A 20,038-nucleotide genomic window follows, 5' to 3' on the forward strand; every position below is an offset into this window, starting at 1 on the left:
CTATGTTGGGTGCATAAATATTTACAATTGTTATATCTTCTTCTTGGATCGATCCCTTGATCATTATGTAGTGTCCTTCTTTGTCTCTTTTAATAGTCCTTATTTTAAAGTCTATTTTGTCTGATATGAGAATTGCTACTCCAGCTTTCTTTTGGTTTCCATTTGCATGGAATATCTTTTTCCATCCCCTTACTTTTAGTCTGTATGTGTCTCTAGGTCTGAAGTGGGTCTCTTGTAGACAGCATATGTAAGGGTCTTGTTTTTGTATCCATTCAGCTAATCTGTATCTTTTGGTGGGAGCATTTAGTCCATTTACATTTAAGGTAATTATCGATATGTATGTTCCTATTCCCATTTTCTATATTGTTTTGGGTTCGTTATTATAGGTCTTTTCCTTCTCTTGTGTTTCTTGCCTAGAGAAGATCCTTTAGCATTTGTTGTAAAGCTGGTTTGGTGGTGCTGAACTCTCTCAGCTTTTGCTTGTCTGTAAAGGTTTTTATTTCTCCATCAAATCTGAATGAGATCCTTGCTGGGTAGAGTAGTCTTGGTTGCAGGTTTTTCTCCTTCATCACTTTCAGTATGTCCTGCCACTCCCTTCTGGCTTGTAGGGTTTCTGCTGAAAGATCAGCTGTTAACCTTATGGGGATTCCCTTATGTGTTATTTGTTGTTTTTCCCTTGCTGCTTTTAATATGCTTTCTTTGTATTTAATTTTTGACAGTTTGATTAATATGTGTCTTGGCGTATTTCTCCTTGTATTTATCCTGTATGGGACTCTCTGTGCTTCCTGGACTTGATTAACTATTTCCTTTCCCATATTAGGGAAGTTTTCAACTATAATCTCTTCAAATATTTTCTCAGTCCCTTTCTTTTTCTCTTCTTCTTCTGGAACCCCTATAATTCGAATGTTGGTGCGTTTAATGTTGTCCCAGAGGTCTCTGAGACTGTCCTCAGTTCTTTTCATTCTTTTTTCTTTATTCTGCTCTGCAGTAGTTATTTCCACTATTTTATCTTCCAGGTCACTTATCCGTTCTTCTGCCTCAGTTATTCTGCTATTGATCCCATCTAGAGTATTTTTAATTTCATTTATTGTGTTGTTCATCGTTGCTTGTTTCATCTTTAGTTCTTCTAGGTCCTTGTTAACTGATTCTTGCATTTTGTCCATTCTATTGTCCATTCTATCTCCAAGATTTCGGATCAACCTTACTATCATTATTCTGAATTCTTTTTCAGGTAGACTGCCTATTTCCTCTTCATTTGTTAGGTCTGGTGCATTTTTATCTTGCTCCTTTATCTGCTGTGTGTTTTTCTGTTTTCTCATTTTGCTTATCTTACTGTGTTTGGGGTCTCCTTTTTGCAGGCTGCAGGTTCGTAGTTCCTCCTGTTTTTGATGTCTGTCTCCAGTGGCTAAGGTTGGTTCAGTGGGTTGTGTAGGCTTCCTGGTGGAGGGGACTAGTGCCTGTGTTGTGGTGGAAGAGGCTGGATCTTGTCTCTCTAGTGGGCAGGTTCACGTCTGGTGGTGTGTTTTGGGGTGTCTGTGGCCTTATTATGGTTTTAGGCAGCCTCTCTGCTAATGGGTGGGGTTGTGTTCCTGTTTTGCTAGTTGTTTGGCACAGGTTGTCCAGCACTGTGGCTTGCTGGTCGTTGAGTGAAGCTGGGTGCTGGTGTTAAGATGGAGGTCTCTGGGAGATTTTCGCCGTTTGATATTATCTGGAGCTGGGAGGTCTCTTGTGAACCAGTGTCTTGAAGTTGGCTCTCCTACCTCAGAGGCAGAGCCCTGCCTCCTGGCTGGAGCACCAAGAGCCTTTCATCCACACGGCTCAGAATAAGAGGGAGAAAAAGTAGAGGGAATTAGTAGACGTATGAGGAAAGAAAGAAGGAAAGGAGGGAAGGAAGGAGGGAAGGAAGGAAGGAAGGAAGGAAGGAAGAAAGAAAGAAAGAAGCAAAGAAGGAAAGAAGGCAAGAAGGAACGAAAGGAGGGAGGGAGGGAGGGAGGAAGGAAGGAGGGAAAGAAGGAAAAACAAAAAGAAAGAAGATACAGTAAAAATAAAATAAAGTATAATAAAGTTATTGAATTAAAAAATTCTTAATTAGAAAAAAAAAAAAAGGACGGATAGAACCTTAGGACAAATGTTGGAAGCAAAGCTGTACAGACAAAGTCTTACACAGAAGCGTACACATACACCCTCACAAAAAGAGGTAAAGGGGGAAAAATCATAAATCTTGCTGTCAGAGACCACCTCCTCAATTTGGGATGATTCGTTGTCTAAAGGAGGGAAGGAAGGAGGGAAGGAAGGAAGGAAGGAAGAAAGAAAGAAGCAAGGAAGGAAAGAAGGCAAGAAGGAACGAAAGGAGGGAGGGAGGAAGGAAGGAAGGAGGGTAAGAAGGGAAAACAGAAAGAAGATACAGTAAAAATAAAATAGAGTATAATAAAGTTATTGAATTAAAAAATTCTTAATTAGAAAAAAAAAAGGGGACGGATAGAACCTTAGGACAAATGTTGGAAGCAAAGCTGTACAGACAAAGTCTTACACAGAAGCGTACACATACACCCTCACAAAAAGAGGTAAAGGGGGAAAAATCATAAATCTTGCTGTCAGAGACCACCTCCTCAATTTGGGATGATTCGTTGTCTAAAGGAGGGAAGGAAGGAGGGAAGGAAGGAAGGAAGGAAGAAAGAAAGAAGCAAGGAAGGAAAGAAGGCAAGAAGGAACGAAAGGAGGGAGGGAGGAAGGAAGGAAGGAGGGTAAGAAGGGAAAACAGAAAGAAGATACAGTAAAAATAAAATAGAGTATAATAAAGTTATTGAATTAAAAAATTCTTAATTAGAAAAAAAAAAGGGGACGGATAGAACCTTAGGACAAATGTTGGAAGCAAAGCTATACAGACAAAGTCTTACACAGAAGCGTACACATACACCCTCACAAAAAGAGGTAAAGGGGGAAAAATCATAAATCTTGCTGTCAGAGACCACCTCCTCAATTTGGGATGATTCGTTGTCTAAAGGAGGGAAGGAAGGAAGGAAAGAAAGAAAGAAAGAAAGGACGAAGGTAGAGTATAATAACGTTCTTAAAATTAAAATTGATTATTAAGAAAAAAAATTTTAAGAAAAAAACCATGGACGGATAGAACCTAGGACAAATGGTGGAAACAAGACTATACAGACAAGATCTCACACAGAAGCATACACATACACATTCACAAAAAGAGGAATAGGGAGAAAAATCATAGATCTTGCTCCCAAAGTCCACCTCCTTAATTTGGGATGATTGGCTGTCTATTCATGTATTCCACAGATGCAGGGTACATCAAGTTGATTGTGGAGCTTTAATCCGCTGCTTCTGAGGCTGCTGGGAGAGATTTCCCTTTCTCTTCTTTGTTCTCACAGCTCCCAGGGGCTCAGCTTTGGATTTGGCCCTGCCTCTGCGTGTAGGTCGCTGGAGGGCGTCTGTTTTTTGCTCAGACAGGACGGGGTTAAAGGAGCCGCTGATTCGGGGGTTCTGGCGTACGGAGGCCGGCGGCGGGGAGGGAGGGGCACGGAATGCGGGGCGGGCCTGCGGCGGCAAAGTCCGGCGTGACTCTGCACCAGCCCGAGGCCCGCCGTGCGCTCTCCCGGGGAAGTCGTCCCCGGATCCCGGGAACCCGGCAGTGGCGGGCTGCACAGGCTCCGCGGAAGAGGGGAGTGGAGAGCGACCTGCGCTCGCACACAGGCCCCTTGGTGGCGGCAGCAGCAGCCCCAACGTCTCCCGCCCGCCTTGGGGTCCGCGCCTCCAGCCGCGGCTTGCGCCCGTCTCTGGAGTCAGCGCCCTCAGCCGCGGCTCGCGCCCGTCTCTGGGGTCCGCGCCCTCAGCCGCGGCTCGCGCCCGTCTCTGGGGTCCGCGCCCTCAGCCGCGGCTCGCGCCCGTCTCTGGGGTCCGCGCTTTCAGCCGCGGCTCGCGCCCGTCTCTGGGGTCCGCGCTTTCAGCCGCGGCTCGCGCCCGTCTCTGGGGTCCGCGCTTTCAGCCGCGGCTCGCGCCCGTCTCTGGGGTCCGCGCTTTCAGCCGCGGCTCGCGCCCGTCACTGGGGTTCGCGCTTTTAGCCGCAGCTCGCGCCCTTCTCTGGGGTCCGCGCTTTCAGCCGCGGCTCGCGCCCGTCACTGGGGTTCGCGCTTTTAGCCGCGGCTCGCGCCCTTCTCTGGAGTTCCTTTAAGCAGCGTTCTTAAACCCCTCTCCTCACGCACCAGGAAACAAAGAGGGAAGAAAAAGTCTCTTGCCTCTTCGGCAGGTGCAGGCTTTTCCCCGGACTCCCTCCCGGCTAGCTGTGGTGCACTAACCCCTTCAGGCTATGTTCAAGCCGCCAACCCCAGTCCTCTCCCTGCGCTCCGTCCGAAACCGAAACCCTAGCCTCAGAGCCTCAGCTCGCAGCCCCGCCCGTCCCGGCGGGTGAGCAGACAAGCCTCTCGGGCTGGTGAGTGCCGGTCGGCACCGATCCTCTGTGCGGGAATCTCCCCGCTTTGCCCTCCGCACCCGTTGCTGTGCACTCCTCCGCGGCTTCGAAGCTCCCCCCTCCGCCTCCCGCAGTCTCCGCCCGCGAAGGGGCTTCCTAGTGTGTGGAAACTTTTCCTCCTTCACAGCTCCCTCCCACTGGTGCAGGTGCCGTCCCTATTCTTTTGTCTCTGTTTATTCTTTTTTCCTTTTGCCCTACCCAGGTACGTGGGGAGTTTCTTGCCTTTTGGGAGGTCTGAGGTCTTCTGCCAGCCTTCAGTAGGTGTTCTGCAGGAGTTGTTCCACGTGTAGATGTATTTCTGGTGTATCTGTGGAGAGGAAGGTGATCTCCGCGTCTTACTCTTCCGCCATCTTCCCTTCGAGCCTCCTCTCTGACTTTTTGAAAGTCTTTGACTCTTGAGAATTTACCCTACGGAAAAATAACATGAGAGAAAAAAATGTATGTTTGAAAATATGTTATAGTATTGTTTATAATACCCCCAAATCAGAAACAATCTAAATTCCCAGTAATAGGTGTTTAGTGAACATTTTTATCATTAGCCATTAACTGTAACTATGAAACAATGTAAAAACTTGAAAGAAAAGGTAAACCAGCTCCTAGGTGGGGGGAAAAATATTTACATATACATAGATATAGATATTGATATAGATATATAAATAACTTAAAACGTAGCAAAAACATGGTGATACAGAGTTGAGAACCAGCATTAGATTTTCTGAAGTCATGAGAACATACAGCATGAGAAGAGGGGAGAACCAAGGATAGACTCTTGGGAAATAGAATCAATTAAGGGATAGTCAGTGCTATGGACTGAATTGTGTCCTCTACAAAATTCATATGTTGAAGCCCGGTCCAGGAAGATCCCACATGCTGCGGAGTGGCTGGGTCCGTGAGCCATGGCCGCTGAGCCTGCGCGTCCGGAGACTGTGCTCCGCAAAGAGAGAGGCCACAAGAGTGAGAGGCCCGCATACCACAAAAAAAAAAAAAAACTTTCATCACAACATTATTTAATTAGCAAGTTGAGAAAAGATTAGAAAATGTCATATTTATGGTCATTCATTCATTTAAAAAATATTTATTGAGTTCTTACTCTGTCCCACATACCATCTGATGCATGAAGGACATATTAGTGAACAGAAGTAGCTTGCATTTTGGTGAGTAAAGACAGGTGCCAATCAAATAAACAAGTAAATACATTGTATGTTATTATGGGCTGAATTGTGTTCCCAAAAAAAGATGTGTTGAAATCCTAACTCAGAATGTGACCTTATTTGGAAACAGGATCATTGCAGATGGAATTAGTTACATTAAATTGAGGTCATACTACAGTAGGGTGGGCCCTTAATCCAATAGGACGGCATCTTTACATGAAGAAGTGAGAGACACAGAGGGAATACAGCCATGTGAAGATGAAGGCAGAGTTTGAAACCATGAATATAAACCATGGAAATATAAACCAGAGTATAAACCATGGAATACAAAAGGATTGCCAGCCCTCACCAGAAGCTAGGACAGAGGCAATGAACAGATATTTTCTCAGACCCACGGAAGGAACCAACTCTGCCCACACCTTGATGCCAGACTTCTAGACTCTAGAACTGGGAGAGAATAAATGTATGTTCTTCAAGCCACCCAGTTTGTGGTACTTTGTTAGAGCAGCCTTAGGAAACTAATACATATGCAAAATACATAGAAAAAGCAATATGGAGAAAAATAAAAACAAATAAGAGCGTGGGGAGAGAGTATTGGGTAGAGAGAATGCTCTTTATAAAGATTACCCAGGGAGAGCCTCACAGATAAAATGGTATTTGAACATATACTTGAAGCAAGGGAGGACAGGCAGCTATCTGCGGGGAAACATAGCAGGTGAGGACACAGCCAAGCAAAGCTCCAAGGGGAGAGCAAGCTAGATGCATGTGCAGCTGGAGCAGAGCGGATGAGGGCCAGAGAGGTGGGGTTAGAGGCAGTGATGGAACATGGTGGCTTTTAAATAGCAGTGAGATTAGAATCCTTTCGAGTATTAACTGTCATGGGGCCAGGATAGAATCAGGATAAGACCCATTAGGTGGCTATTGAAATCATTCAACCAAGAGGTTGAATGATGGTGTGGGCCAGGGTGTCTGCAGCAAAGGTGAAATGAGAGGTGACCTTCATCAGATTCTGGACATACTTGAAAAGCAGACTAGAGAACTGGTAGGATTTTTTTTTTAATCAAGAGAGTGTTTATGGAAATCCAGAAATCATTTTTTAAAATAACACGGTTTCATAATAAAATGCATTCACCAGATTATATATGAGGATACAGAAATTTTAAAAAATAAACAAACATTCTGAAATGCTTTCAGCATTACTTTCAGATGGTTTCTTTTGTGACTGTTTAAAATACTCCTGGGTATATATCCGGAGAAAAATATAATTCGAAAAGATACAGGCACCCCAATGTTCATTGCAGCACTATTTACAATAGCCAAAACATGGAAGCAACCTAAGTGTCCATCGACAGATGAATGGATAAAGAAGATGTGGTACATATATACAATGGAATGTTAGCCATAAAAAAGAATGAAATAATGCCTTTTGCAGCAACATGGAAGGACCTAGAGATTACCATACTAAATGAAGTAAGCCAGGTAGAGAAAGACAAATATCATATGATATCACTTATATGTGGAATATAAAAAAAGGATACAAATGAGCTTATTTACAAAACAGAAATAGACTCACAGACATAGAAAATAAACTTATGGTTACCAAAGGGGAGGGGGATGAGAGATAAATTAGGAGTTTGGGATTAAAACATAAACACTACTATATATAAAATAGATAACCAACAAGGACCTACTGTATAGCACAGGGAAATATACTCAATATCTTGTAATAACCTATAATGGAAGAGAATATAAAAAAAGAATATATATATTTATATATGTGTCTAACTGAATCACTTTACTGTACACCTGAAACTAACACAACATTGTAAATCAACTGTTTCAATAAAAATTTTTTTAAATAAAATAAAATGTTAGCAGTAACTCTGTTTACTATTGCTGTTTGTTTTTATGCACACAGACTAAAAGGTTTACACTTAAAAGAGAAGATGCCTACCTCAATCACTTATGTCACATTAAGTCAAACCACAAGTTTGAGCTTGTGTAACATGGAAAATCTAATACATGTGAAAACTAATCCCAGTATCAAGAAATAAGATTATTATTATCAAGAAATAATGATAGGGCTTCCCTGGTGGCGCAGTGGTTGAGAGTCCGCCTGCCGATGCAGGGGACACAGGTTCGTGCTCCGGTCCGGGAGGATCCCACATGCCGCAGAGCGGCTGGGTCGGTGAGCCATGGCCGCTGAGCCTGAGCGTCCGGAGCCTGTGCTCCGCAACGGGAAAGGCCACAGCAGTGAGAGGCCCGCGTACCGCAAAAAAAAAAAAAAAAAAAAAAAAAAAGAGAGGTTATTTTTAAGAAAACAGCAATCTGATTGAATTCTTAAAGCTTTCCATGTCACAAGGACTGCTTTTCCTTAGGTGATTTATTAGTGCCTGGTCCTCATCTTGGTATGACATTATCCCCTTCTCTAGCTTTGGTCTTCTTTTTCCTTCCCATTTCATTGAGATGTAATTGACATACAGCATTGTATAAGGTGTACAGCATAATGACTGGACTTACACGCATTGTGAAATGATTCCCATGATAAGTTTAGTGATGGCAGGATTGGCTGAAGGGTTGGATGTGTGATATAAGAGTCAGAGAAAACCTCAGACATGGCGTGAGCAGCTCAGGGATGGGGTTGCCATTTGCCGAGATGGGGAACCTGGGGTGCAGGTTCATTAGGAGTTTAGCTTTAGGCATATTAAGTTGACTGTGTCTATTAGTCATCTAAGTGGAGGTGGCAAGTAGGCAGCTGTACGTGTGTCTAGTTTTGAGGCTAGAATTTGGGAGCTGGCAGTGGATTGATTGTATTTGAGGCCATGGTACTTGATGGGATCACCTGGCAAGTGAATGCACCTGGGGAAGGGAGGCGGCCTGAGGCCTTAGGACTGAGTTCTGGGGCACCTCCCACTGCTAGGAATTGGAGAGATGAAGATCTTCCACAAAAGAGATTTAGAAGATTCTCAGGATAACCGAGAGAAAGAGATGTCCCAGCCAAGTGAAGAAAATGTTTCAAAAAACGACTGTTAAAATATGATGCAGCCATTAAAAATAATGTATTTTAATCTTAATGTTACAAAATAGGATGATGTAATATGAAGTGAGAAGAATCTAGGGCTCTGAACTGTATAGAGCAAAATCTTAATTTTGTTCAAAGATCAAAACATGTTTAGGCCTAGAAAAATAGCCTGAAAGAAAATATAGCAATGTAAACAGTGATTTCTGAATTTTTACTTTAGCATAGCGTTTGTTTTCTGCCTTTATAGCAATTTCCAAGTTTTCTACTGTGAACTTATTTTTTAATAAAATTATATATAAAACTTCAAAAAATCATAATAGCAAAGACTTTTGGATTCAGCTTTTTAAAAGTGAAAATATGTAACACTCGCAAAGTCTTTAAAGCAAGACAGTAGAAACTGTTGACATAGCGTTTGGTTGAGTTAATTTGGTAGACTTTACTTAGTTCTCTACTCAAAAAAAGAAAAAAGCAGAAAAGTATTTAATTTTTTTCTTTTGTTTTCACTTGCATGGCAATTATCTCCTCCCAGAAAAGAGCAGTGTAATTAAAATAATATCTGATCATTTATATTCATTTAAAGAATCACTTCTATAGATATGGAGAAGCTGACCTTCTATTTTTAAATGTTAGGGTTTGAGGGAAATAAGTCAGACAGACAAAGACAAATACTGTTTGATCTCACTTACATATGGAATCTAAAAAACCAAACTCATAGGTACAGAGAACAGATTGGTGGCTGCGAGGGGTAGAAGTGGGCAAAATGGGGGAAGGTGGGCAAAAGGTACAAAATTCCAGCTGTAAACTAAACAAGTCCTGGGGGTGTAATGTACAGCATGGTAACTATAGTTAACAATACCGTACTGCATGTTTGCAAGTTGCTAAGAGAGGAGATCTTAAAAGTTCTCATCACAAGGAAAATAATGTAATTATGTGAGGGGATGGATGTTAACTAGACAGTGTAGTGATCGCTTTGCAATGTATACATATATTGAATCATCACGTTGTACACTTTAAACTTATGCAATGTTATATGTCAATTATATCTCAATAAAACTGGAAAAGAAAAGAAAATTTAAAAGCAAAAAACAAATGTTAGGATTTCCATGTAGCCTTGAATAGGACACTTAATAGGTCTGTGCCCTGGTTTTCTCGCCTGTGAAATGAGACTGATGGACCCTCCCCACCCAATAGTGTGGCTGTTAAGACCATTAGACTAAGTTCAATTTGACACAGCGTGGTTGTGAGACTCATGAGAGATAGGGGTAAGTCCCCATCTAGGTTCCAGCTTCACTGCCAGCACCAGCAACAACAGACGGCTTAGACCAGTCAGCTCACTTTTAACACCCATAAGTGGCCACACTACCTCTGCAGATGGGCCTTGAGGGCACAGCTCTTGCCCATCAGGCGAAGGAGAGGGTGGTTTCCAGCCAGGCTCCAAAAGTGCAGGTTTAATTTCTGATGCTGGTAGTGAGATGGGAGCCATTTACCCTGTTATTAGCCTGGTGAAGCCAGTGGTGGAGCTAAGCTCTGCCCACCCTGAGGCCTTGCCTGGGCATGTGCTGGAAGCCTCTTTGAACAGCTTCAAATAATAACATTTTATGTCTCAAAATGCCACAAGCAATTGAGGGTAGTCTGGACTTAGCAGGCTGCATGTCTCTTTGTTTTATTTTATTATACTTTTTATTGAAGTATAGTTGATTTACAATGTTGTATTAATTTCTGCTGTGCAGCAAAGTGATTCTGTTATACATATATATACATTCTTTTCTTTTATATTCTTTTCCATTATGGTTTATCATAGGATATTGAATATGGTTCTCTGCGCTGTACAGCAGGACCTTGTTGTTTATGCACATCTCTTTAAACAAATAGTTTATCGCTGATTCTTTTAGCAAAAAAAAAAAAAAAAAACCCAGTGTAGGGGAGGTGAGGAGTGACACTAACAGAAATGACAGATGCAGGTATGAAAGTTCCAAACATACCCTTTTCCTCTGACGTTAATTCCTCAATAAAACATACACACAACTCAAGAACAAACACAACACAGACCTGGCCTCCACTCTACGAATTAGGAATAAGATTGGATTTATGTGTCCCATAGACTCGAAGCTGACAGTTTTCCCCTGCCAAGAGCAGGGCAATTAGCAGGAGACAAGCCTTTTCTTTCTCTTGCGGAGTGGGGTGCCTGGAAAGGCGTTCTCAGTTCCAGGAGAAGGAGATGAGATTTGGGATCTATAACAGTCAGCCACTTGCAGACCTGCATGAGTTAGTCAACCATCGGGAGACCCAGCTCACTTCCTATTCCTGTAAAACTTGGGCTAATCATATCCGCGCCCAGGGTGGCTGTGAGGCTGAAATGCTGTAAGCACAGCTGGCTTTTTTGGCTCACATCTCCCATGTGCCTACGTTACATCAGCAGAGCCATTGCCCTTGTGCTTTTCAAGACCCCAGGTTACCTCTCGCAGCTGCTGTTCCATAAACATCAGGTTCTCTCCTCCCCACACGTGCCCACCCCCAACTTTGAGCAGCTCGCAGCCTCCAACTTCAGTTTTCTATCTTCGGCTGTGTAATGGTGACGGCAATCCACTGCTGCTGCCCTAGAAAATCTTTCCTCATTAGTCCTGCTCCTCCGCTCAGCCAACCCTTGCCAAGCCCCTAGCTTTTCCAGCACTTGGGAATTCTGAATCAATCTGCAATTCCTCTTCCTAGAATCCTTCCCCAAGGGTTCTGATCACATGTGAAACAAGTTTAGCCATTGTGCAAATCAATTCTGTGGGCCAAGTTCCTAATGCAAAGTCTAACAGAAGCCAAGGGTGGGACTGGGAGAAAGAAGTGAGTGTGACAGCCCGTGGCAAGGGGGAGGGAAAGAAGGCTGTGTGATCCACAGGAAAAACACTGGACCAGGAGTCAGGAGACTTAACGTCCAGTTTTAGCTCTACCCTTGAGTTCTGTGACTGTGGGTCACACACTTCCTATCTATGGCTTCAGTATCCTCACATATGAGATCAGGAGGTCGGGACCAAATCAGACACTGCAATAGGTAGCAGTGCTGCCGTCATTCACTCCCTCCCTCCCCCCACGCCCATGGCAAACATCCCTGATCATTCAGTACAGTCTTTCCTGTGGAACCCAGACTAGCCCAAGCACTCCACGCAGCCACCATCAAACCAGTGCTATTGGCACAGGAGACAAAAACATCTTTGCAATCCCTGAGCTACGATCAGAAATCTCCCTTATTCTTCAACCAGTCTCTGCCTCTATGACACGGATTGCCTCCAAGTACAGGTTTGCTCGCTGATGAGCATCACCAAGAAGTAGGCGTCATGACTTTCCTAGAAATCAGCCATGCACACCTACAGTCCAATGCCCTTTAACACTGCAGCTCTGGGCAGACTAGGGATGGGTCCTGCCAGTGTGTCATGCGAAGGAAAACCAATCCTAACTAAAACTCACAGTTGGGTGGAGTTTTCCCCAACCACACCCGTGCATCGGGGTCTGGCCCTTTAAGACAACACTGACATTTTGTTGGAATTTCCAAAGAACATATCCCATGAGCCTCATTTCACCATGGATAATCAGACTAATTCCACAGATTCTACTGTGCCAAGTCCTTCCTTACTTGCTAGCTTCAGTGTCTGCTTTGGCCTCCTGCCCTGCCTGTGAAGCCCTGGCCTGCTCCACTGTAGATTCCACAGTACATGACCTTGACTCAACTCCATATCTGGCTCCAGCCATCTTGGGCTGATTTGGTGCCTCTCTCCCTCACCAACCAGGCAGGGCCTAGCAGCCCCGGAACTGCTCTCTGTTGCCCCCTCTCCGCTAGGCATCCAACTCAAATGCAGATTCTAAACTGACTCTCCCCTGATGTATCTGACTTCTCACCACTTTGCCCATGAGCATGAAAGTGGCATCCAGCTTTGGGAATCTCCTGGCCCTGCTGGGTCCATAAAACAGTGTTATCTCTGCTACTCAACAGCCTTCAATGGTTTCAGTACTTCCCTTTTCTCATCTGTATTCCTCTACTTGCTTCTAAGGCCCTTGGTGACCCAGCCCATCCTACACACTTTCCAGAACACCTCTCAACCCTCAACTCAACTCACTCAGGTCTTCTTACTGTGCGATCCGCTCCCAAACCCCCTTCTGCTTCTGGCCATCAGACATTACGTTCCTTTTGCCAGGCACTTCCTGTCCTTTCTCAGACCCCAAATCTACCAATTCTTCACAATCCAGCTTATATCCCATCTCCTCTACGAAGCTTCCCCTGACTATACCAGGCCTCAGTTTTCACCTAACATTTAACTTTTACATCAGGAAATCTAGTACTTAATTATATGTTTTTTCACAGGATTCATAAATGTTTTGTCAGTGCTGACCTTCACTTCGCAACTAGAGTGAAAATTTTTTGAGGACAAGAAACTGCCACAGGACCTGGATGTCTCTCACTGGTGACATAACAAATCAATAAACACACGGTTAAGCACCTAGTCTATGACAGAAGTGCTCGGTAAAGCAAGTTCACTAATTCATTTTTCTAACTACCCAGTAAGTCTACTCAGATGCATCAAATTCTCACCCATTTATGTCCGACCTGGACCATAACAGACACTTCCCTCCCTGAATTAAAAAAAAGGTTAGATTATGCCAGAGCCCAAGAAAGTATTTGCCTATTAGACTTCAGCAGAGGTTTTCACACTTTTAAGTACAAAGAGTCATCTTGAGTATTTTCTAGAAAAGCAAATTCCCCAGCTGCATTGACACAGATTCTGAATCAGGGAGTCTGGGGTGAGACCTAAAATGTGCATTTGAATAAGTGGCCTAGGTGATTGTGAAGTAGACAGTTTCCCCTACTCTGAGGAAAACTGGACTCTGGGAACCTCATTCTCCAGAGACACTGCAGCATATGGACGAAGGTGGGCGAGGGCCCACCACCCCTCCCAAGTCTATGCAGGTGGCCTCTGGCTGAGAATTTCCTCAGCCTCCTCCCTGCTTTCAGTCCAACTCTGGTCACCAAATCTCGGAGCCCTTCAGCCAAAAGAGCATTTGGCCTTGAAGGATCTTTTTTTTTTTTTTTTTTTTTTTTTGCAGTACGCGGGCCTCTCCCTGCTGTGGCCTCTCCCGTTGCAGAGCACAGACTCCGGACGCGCAGGCTCAGCGGCCATGGCTCACGGGACCAGCCGCTCCACGGCATGTGGGAGCTTCCCGGACCGGGGCACGAACCCGTGTCCCCTGCATCGGCAGGTGGACTCTCAACCACTGCGCCACCAGGGAAGCCCGGAGGATCATTTTTATCTTCGGCAATCTCCCTCCTGAAGGCGTCCATTGGCCCTGCCCTCGTTGGAGGAAACAAATCATCACACCAGTGCTCTCACTCAACCAGCAGCCATTCTGGGCTCACAGGCGGTTCTAGCTCCTGCTATGAATCAGAATGGATTTATGAATAATTTGTATAAGGCTTGTCACCTCTTGTTGCAGCCTTTCTTCAGCACATAGTTTTCCTCGTTTGGCCTTTCCAGTACTTATACCTCCGTTTATTTTAAAGGCTTCAAGTCTGGAATATCACATATGCAGCATTACACAGAATCCGGCTTCTCATAGTGGACATCTCAGTAAGCTCTCAAATTTAGAGCCCCACATGTCAAAAGCAAGGAAACAGAGAAACTTTCTGAGCAGGCAGGGCAAAGTCAGGTAATAGGCATCTCAGCTCCCCTAGATCCTGCTGGCACCCTGGCTGAGTAACACTTCTGTGTGTCTTAGCATGTTGTTTACAGAGGCCTGAGGCCAAGTGGTTTTCCACAACTTTTGCGGGATTATTAGCACTCATTCTGTTGGCAAAACCAACAGAGAACTCTGTAGGGTACACAACTGTTCTCTCTTCCTCCAAAGCTTGATTCCACTCTGGGGTTTGCATACGCATGTGCAATGTTTTGGAAAAACTGGTTATTGCTTTCCTGCAGGTGTGCGGGGTTTCTGAGCTGTGGGGCAGGTGGTAGAGTAGGAAAAGTGTCTGGGAAGACTGAGAGTAAGGATGCCCCATCTGATGGAGGAAGGGAAACAAATGTGTGCCTACCCATTTTTGCACTTGGCCCTTTTCATCTACCTTCACACTGGACTCGTGCAGGCCCTAAGCAAGGCCATAGCATGCAGCTGATTGGCTTATGTTGAATTCTCTTTCAACTCACCTCAAGCATGAGGAGAGTCACCTTTCATTAAACTTCACCAAGCCTCTTTTAAATTACAGTTCTCCCTTTGAAATGATAGCTGCTGGCATTAAAGTCCAAAGGTGCAGTAACTTTGCTCACCATTCAATAGAGGGTCAGAGACTGAGTCAGTCAGCTGGGGTGAAGAGCACCCACAGGCTGGGGTGAAGGGCAGCCTGGTGGGTATCAATGGCCTGGGTACCATCCTGAGGGACCTGCCTTCTGGGGTTCAGATATCATGAGTGGAGGGGCAGCAGGGCCAGTGGTGAAGAGCACAGGGGCCACAATGAGACTGCTTAGGGGCAAATCCTGTCTCCATCACCTCTAATCATCTCACTTTGGGCAATTTACCTGACTGCCCTGTGCTTTGGTTTCCTGGTCTGTGAGGTTGGGATAACTACAGGAACAACTTCAGGGGACTGCTGTGAGAATTAAATGAGCTCATCTATGTAAAAATATTCAATAGACACATAATAAGCGTGGAATCAATATCAGTTATTGACTCTATTTAAAGAACATGGATGCAGGATTTAGAAGACACCTCGTGATGGGTATCTTCTGAGGATGTTAAAAGAGACAATGCTTCAGAGGCTGCCTGACATGGTGACACAGGCGGCAGTGTGATGGGGCACAGCTGTCACCGCAACCGCTCACCCCAGTAATGCTCAGATGGTCTAAGGGAGACATCCGATGGAGACATATCTTGACCTCCACCTCGGGCAAAGAGAAGAGGAAGCCTTTCTCCACCCTTGCTTTTGTTTTCGTTTCATGAAAGAATTTAAGAACTTCATTGAATTTCATGAGTGTACAGTAGAGTTCTTAGCTGGCAGAACTGATTTGCTGGGGAACAATAATTATTTCATGTTAAGTATGTACTTTCCCCAGTCTATTTTATATTTATTATCTTAGCTTTTTCTCACAACAACCCAATGATGTGAGTCCTGTTATCAGCACATTTTACAGAGGAAAACTGAGGTCCAGAATGGTCACTTGCCCAAAGGCAGCAGTTTAACCAGGACTTCCTGACTCAAGTGCCCACACTACAAAGCCATGCCTCACCTTAACCAACCCACTCTCCTTCTGACTCACTTAAGTATTTTATTTATTTTTATTGACATGTTCTAAGAAGGACAAGTGGATAATGAAAAATGTTAGTGAACATCCATTTTACCAAAATTGTACCAAGCACTTAACCATGAACCAAGGTACAAACCACTGTACTGGGACTAGAGGTGAAGAAGGGAGGGTCAGACATGTGGCCCCTGCCCCAGTGAACGTTCAGTCTCCTTGATGGGAGGGCAAGTGAGGGAGAGACCTCAGGAAACAAAAGTAGGGGAATATAAGGGAGGGAGGGGATATCTGGGTAAGGACAGAGGGCTGTTGGGATAATTTGGTGCCACAGGGAAAGTTAGTGTGTCTTTTTCTCTTTCATAGTAAACAGAGGAAACAAGCTCAGAGATCTTAAATAGTAAATCCTGCATTGCTCAGCAAGTCAGAGAGAGAGGTAAGAGTCTACTCTCTGACTCTGCAGCCCACACTCTCCCCACTGCACCATGCATCTCATGGAGGCTGAGAAAGTGACTGAAGGCCATGTCCTCAAGAGCCTGAATGTTGCTCTAAGAAGCTTGGGCTTTACTCGCTAATAGATGGAAGTACCCACAAGGCCCCCTCATCTCTAAATTTATGCGCATCATCCAGGGATTTCCTTGCAGGAGTCAAATCCCACTGGTTTCCCTCTGTGCCTCCCTCTATCCCCCCACCCCAGGGGTGTCCAGTGAGCCAATCAACCATTTCTTTCATTCTTTTATGCAAACACAGCAGCTGGATTTGCTGCACCTGTAGCCCCTGCTGTGTCGCACACGATAAAAGGATCAAAGCCTGGAAAATGACTTCAGACTATAATTTAAGATAATCACAATTTTTAACCTAAATTACATTTTAACATTTCATAACAGAGCTGTCAAGATTCTATCTATCAAAACTCTATCAAGCAAACAAAAGAGGATAATTATATTTTCAGACGCATGCTGTCATCACTCTGGTTTCTCATAGAAAGACTGCTGTCTTCCTTCACATTCTCATTTTCAAATACTCTTCCTCTTTCCCACCCACCTTTGGAGTCTGAGACTATATGCTCTTAAACAAGTGGAAAATATGCCAAAGGCATCTGTAACTCAGGGTATGGAAGCATTTCTCAGAAGCAGCAATGAGAAGTGCACCAAAAGGAAGTATCTCTGAGTTGGTAGCGGCATCCTGTCTCACTAAATAGACTCTGATTGGGGATGGGAGAAAGGCAGGATATTAAACTCCTCAAATCAAAGAGAACAATGAAATGCCAAAACGCTTCCTACTAGAAGCTGAATTTGCTTTCATTTTGTCCCACTGGATTAGGAAGTTTGTTCTAAGGTCTTCTGTGAGATAACAAGAGAAGAATACTACCTATATCGGGTATTGTTGGATGCCAACTCATTATCCATTTCACCCCTCCCTGGACCATTATGAAACAGCCATGTTGTCTGGGTAACAATGACCCTTCCCCCAGCCCCAGGAGTGTGTCCCCAGTAGCCTCAGGCACTCAGTGTAATCTTATCCTCTTTACAACTGGGACTGATGCAAAGGAACACAGGCCTCAGCCAATCAGTACATGACATCCCCCAGCCCCAGGGATCAGGCGGGACAGGAGCACATGACCTTAGTTGGTCCAATCAGAGTGAAGTTCACAAGTTTTGTTGGATGGTGGAGAGGAGAGAAACGCTCCCCTTTTGGACCTCTGGTGAACAGCATTGCACCCGGAACTGCTGCAGGCATTTTGCTACCAGGAAGGGAAGCCAGAGGACCAAGCCAACACACGAAGGAGGGCAAAGCCAAGAGCGTGACAGAGAAATGGAGCAGGAATCCTAATGAAACCGTGCATGAAAACTGACACATGGCCAGTTTGAGGTGGGTTTTCTTTTGTTTGCAGCCAAGAGCATCCTAACTGATCCACCAGCTCTAATAGTTCAGTGACTTGTGGGACTACAGCCCTTTGAAAATCTGATATAGGCCATGATCTCTGTTCCCAGAAAAAAAAACACATACACAAAGTTTACACAGAATTTAGGGAGGACAGCATCACTGACTCCAGATTGAGAGCTCCCAGCAGACAGGTTAGGAACTTAGGTTTGGGGTAGGACAGATTTGGGTTCAAATCCTGCCTCGGGCATTTGCAACTGCATGACTTTGGGGTTCCCTTCCATGACTGTTCTGAATTTTATTTCAGTCCTCTATAAAATGAGAATAATAATAATAATACCTACTTCATAGTGATGTAAAAATTAAATAAAACTATGGCTATCTAGAGATTAGCATGCCACATAGTCACAACCCAAACACTAGGGTATCAAGTAATTAAGAATAGCCCTTAAAGGGCTCCAGAGAGAAAGCCCTTTAGATAAATGTCCATGTCAAATGTCAGGACATGCAAAAAGTGAAGCCACGACTGCTCTGAAAATGTGAAGCAGTTGATCAGGGATTGGTCCTAAACTGAGGAAAAAACTGACATTTGGGACAGGATTGGGGGCAATACACAGCTTCCTCACCTGAAAAGTACCTAGATGGTACTCAGGATTATTGTGGGTCAAATGAGAGAAAAAGGATTTGATCCCCCAGGGGAAGAATGGGGAAGGTTTTGTTAATTGTGAAGTTTTTAAAAAGCACAATAAGATGGGAATAAAAAAAATCTACCCTTGCAGATCTGCTAACAGACTTTTAGAATCTAAGAGAACACAAAGTTGCAATTTCCCACCCCGGCTCAGCAGAATTGTCTGACCTGGCTGTCCTTCACAGGTCAAAACCCCAAAATTTCTTTTAAAAAGGAGAGATCTTGGACTACACAGGCAGTGGCCACCCTGTCCAATGCCCCGCCCTGCTGTTCCACCCTTGCCCTCCCACCTCCAGCACCTTTGAGCCTACTCTACCTAGAGGCTTTCCCGGACATGCACACTCTAACACTGTCATACGGCTCTTCGAGTATGTTCCCTTGACTTATGACTTGGAAATGTCAGCAGGAATGGAAAACCCAGGGTAGAGCCAGGAGGAATCCTGTCCAGGGACATTTTAGAGCTGATACAGCCCATCTGCTTGGCCTTTCACTGTGGTCCTCTATTTCTACCTTCCATTATCTTATTTTTTTCTGCCTCAAAACTTTCCTTCTTTTTCTACTCCATTTTTCTAAGTAGGCCAGTCACAAATAAGCACTTTTTCGAGAATGAATGCAATCCCATCTTTGCATTTCCTGCATTTATCTCATTTATGTTGACACCAAAGCAAGTCCCAATAAAGTGGCACGAACCAACCCCTCCCTACTGTGAGGTGGGCACAAAGCCTGGGCTGGGAGGAATTATGTCCCATCCCAGGCTATCATCCCCATTAAATCAATTCCTTCCTATGAATCTTCTCCCTCAACACACCCTCAGAGCTCCAGCAGGTAAAGTAGGGGTCACACATTAACAGGAAAATGTTAAAAGCTGTTCTGACTTCTCGCATCACAGCCAGCAATGACTCAGTGACAAAGTTCTACTCCCTCCTAGAAACAACTGAGACCAAGAGGCAAGAAGAAATGCTGACAGAAACCCACAGAGCCTGTTGCAGTTTGGTAAAGCACCCAGTCAGCCAATATGTCTTATGGAAAAGGAGAGCAGATGTGACCCCAGTTGGCACTGACAATAGCCAAGCCACAGCGCTGCTGCTGACACTCACCACTCTGGAGGAATTCTCCAAAGGCAGCTGGCTCACTGAGGAAAAAGTAAGTCACGGCTGAGGGGAGGGGAGGTTGGGCTGCTCTCAGGGAGTGGCTGTAATATCTGCTCCGCATCCTAAACCAAGACCTCAGCCCAAAAGCAGAGATACCACACTACTACGGAACAGGTAGAAGAAAAGGTAAGGGTTTCCCAGATCTGATGACTGACAATCCAGCCATAGCTTGGGAGAGAGCATTTCTAAGGTTCTGGCAAAAATCCTGTTTAAATAATTTCTGATGGAGTCCAGGTTGGGCAGGGGGCAAATGAAGCCAAAAGGATACTGATGAATGAGGACACGAGAAGCATCTAGAGAATGGAGGCAAGGACTTGAAGAGACAAAGTTCAAAGGCTATGAAGATTTTAGACACAACCCTTGGAGATTTTTGTAAATTGATGAGCACCTAATA

General features: G+C 44.5%; 1 long non-coding RNA gene across 1 annotated transcript in view; it reads right to left on the reverse strand.

Annotated features, from left to right (window-relative positions):
- Positions 1–4,711: 4,711 nt before the first annotated feature.
- LOC141277975 (uncharacterized) overlaps positions 4,712–20,038 on the reverse strand; it is a 72,400-nt gene continuing 57,073 nt past the window's right edge. The window contains exon 3 of the long non-coding RNA XR_012329981.1: positions 4,712–4,891. This is a non-coding gene — a long non-coding RNA (uncharacterized lncRNA). The remainder of the gene's footprint in view (positions 4,892–20,038) is intronic.

The sequence above is a fragment of the Tursiops truncatus genome, chromosome 2, assembly GCF_011762595.2.
Source record: "Tursiops truncatus isolate mTurTru1 chromosome 2, mTurTru1.mat.Y, whole genome shotgun sequence".
In the NCBI taxonomy this organism is placed as follows: domain Eukaryota; kingdom Metazoa; phylum Chordata; class Mammalia; order Artiodactyla; family Delphinidae; genus Tursiops; species Tursiops truncatus.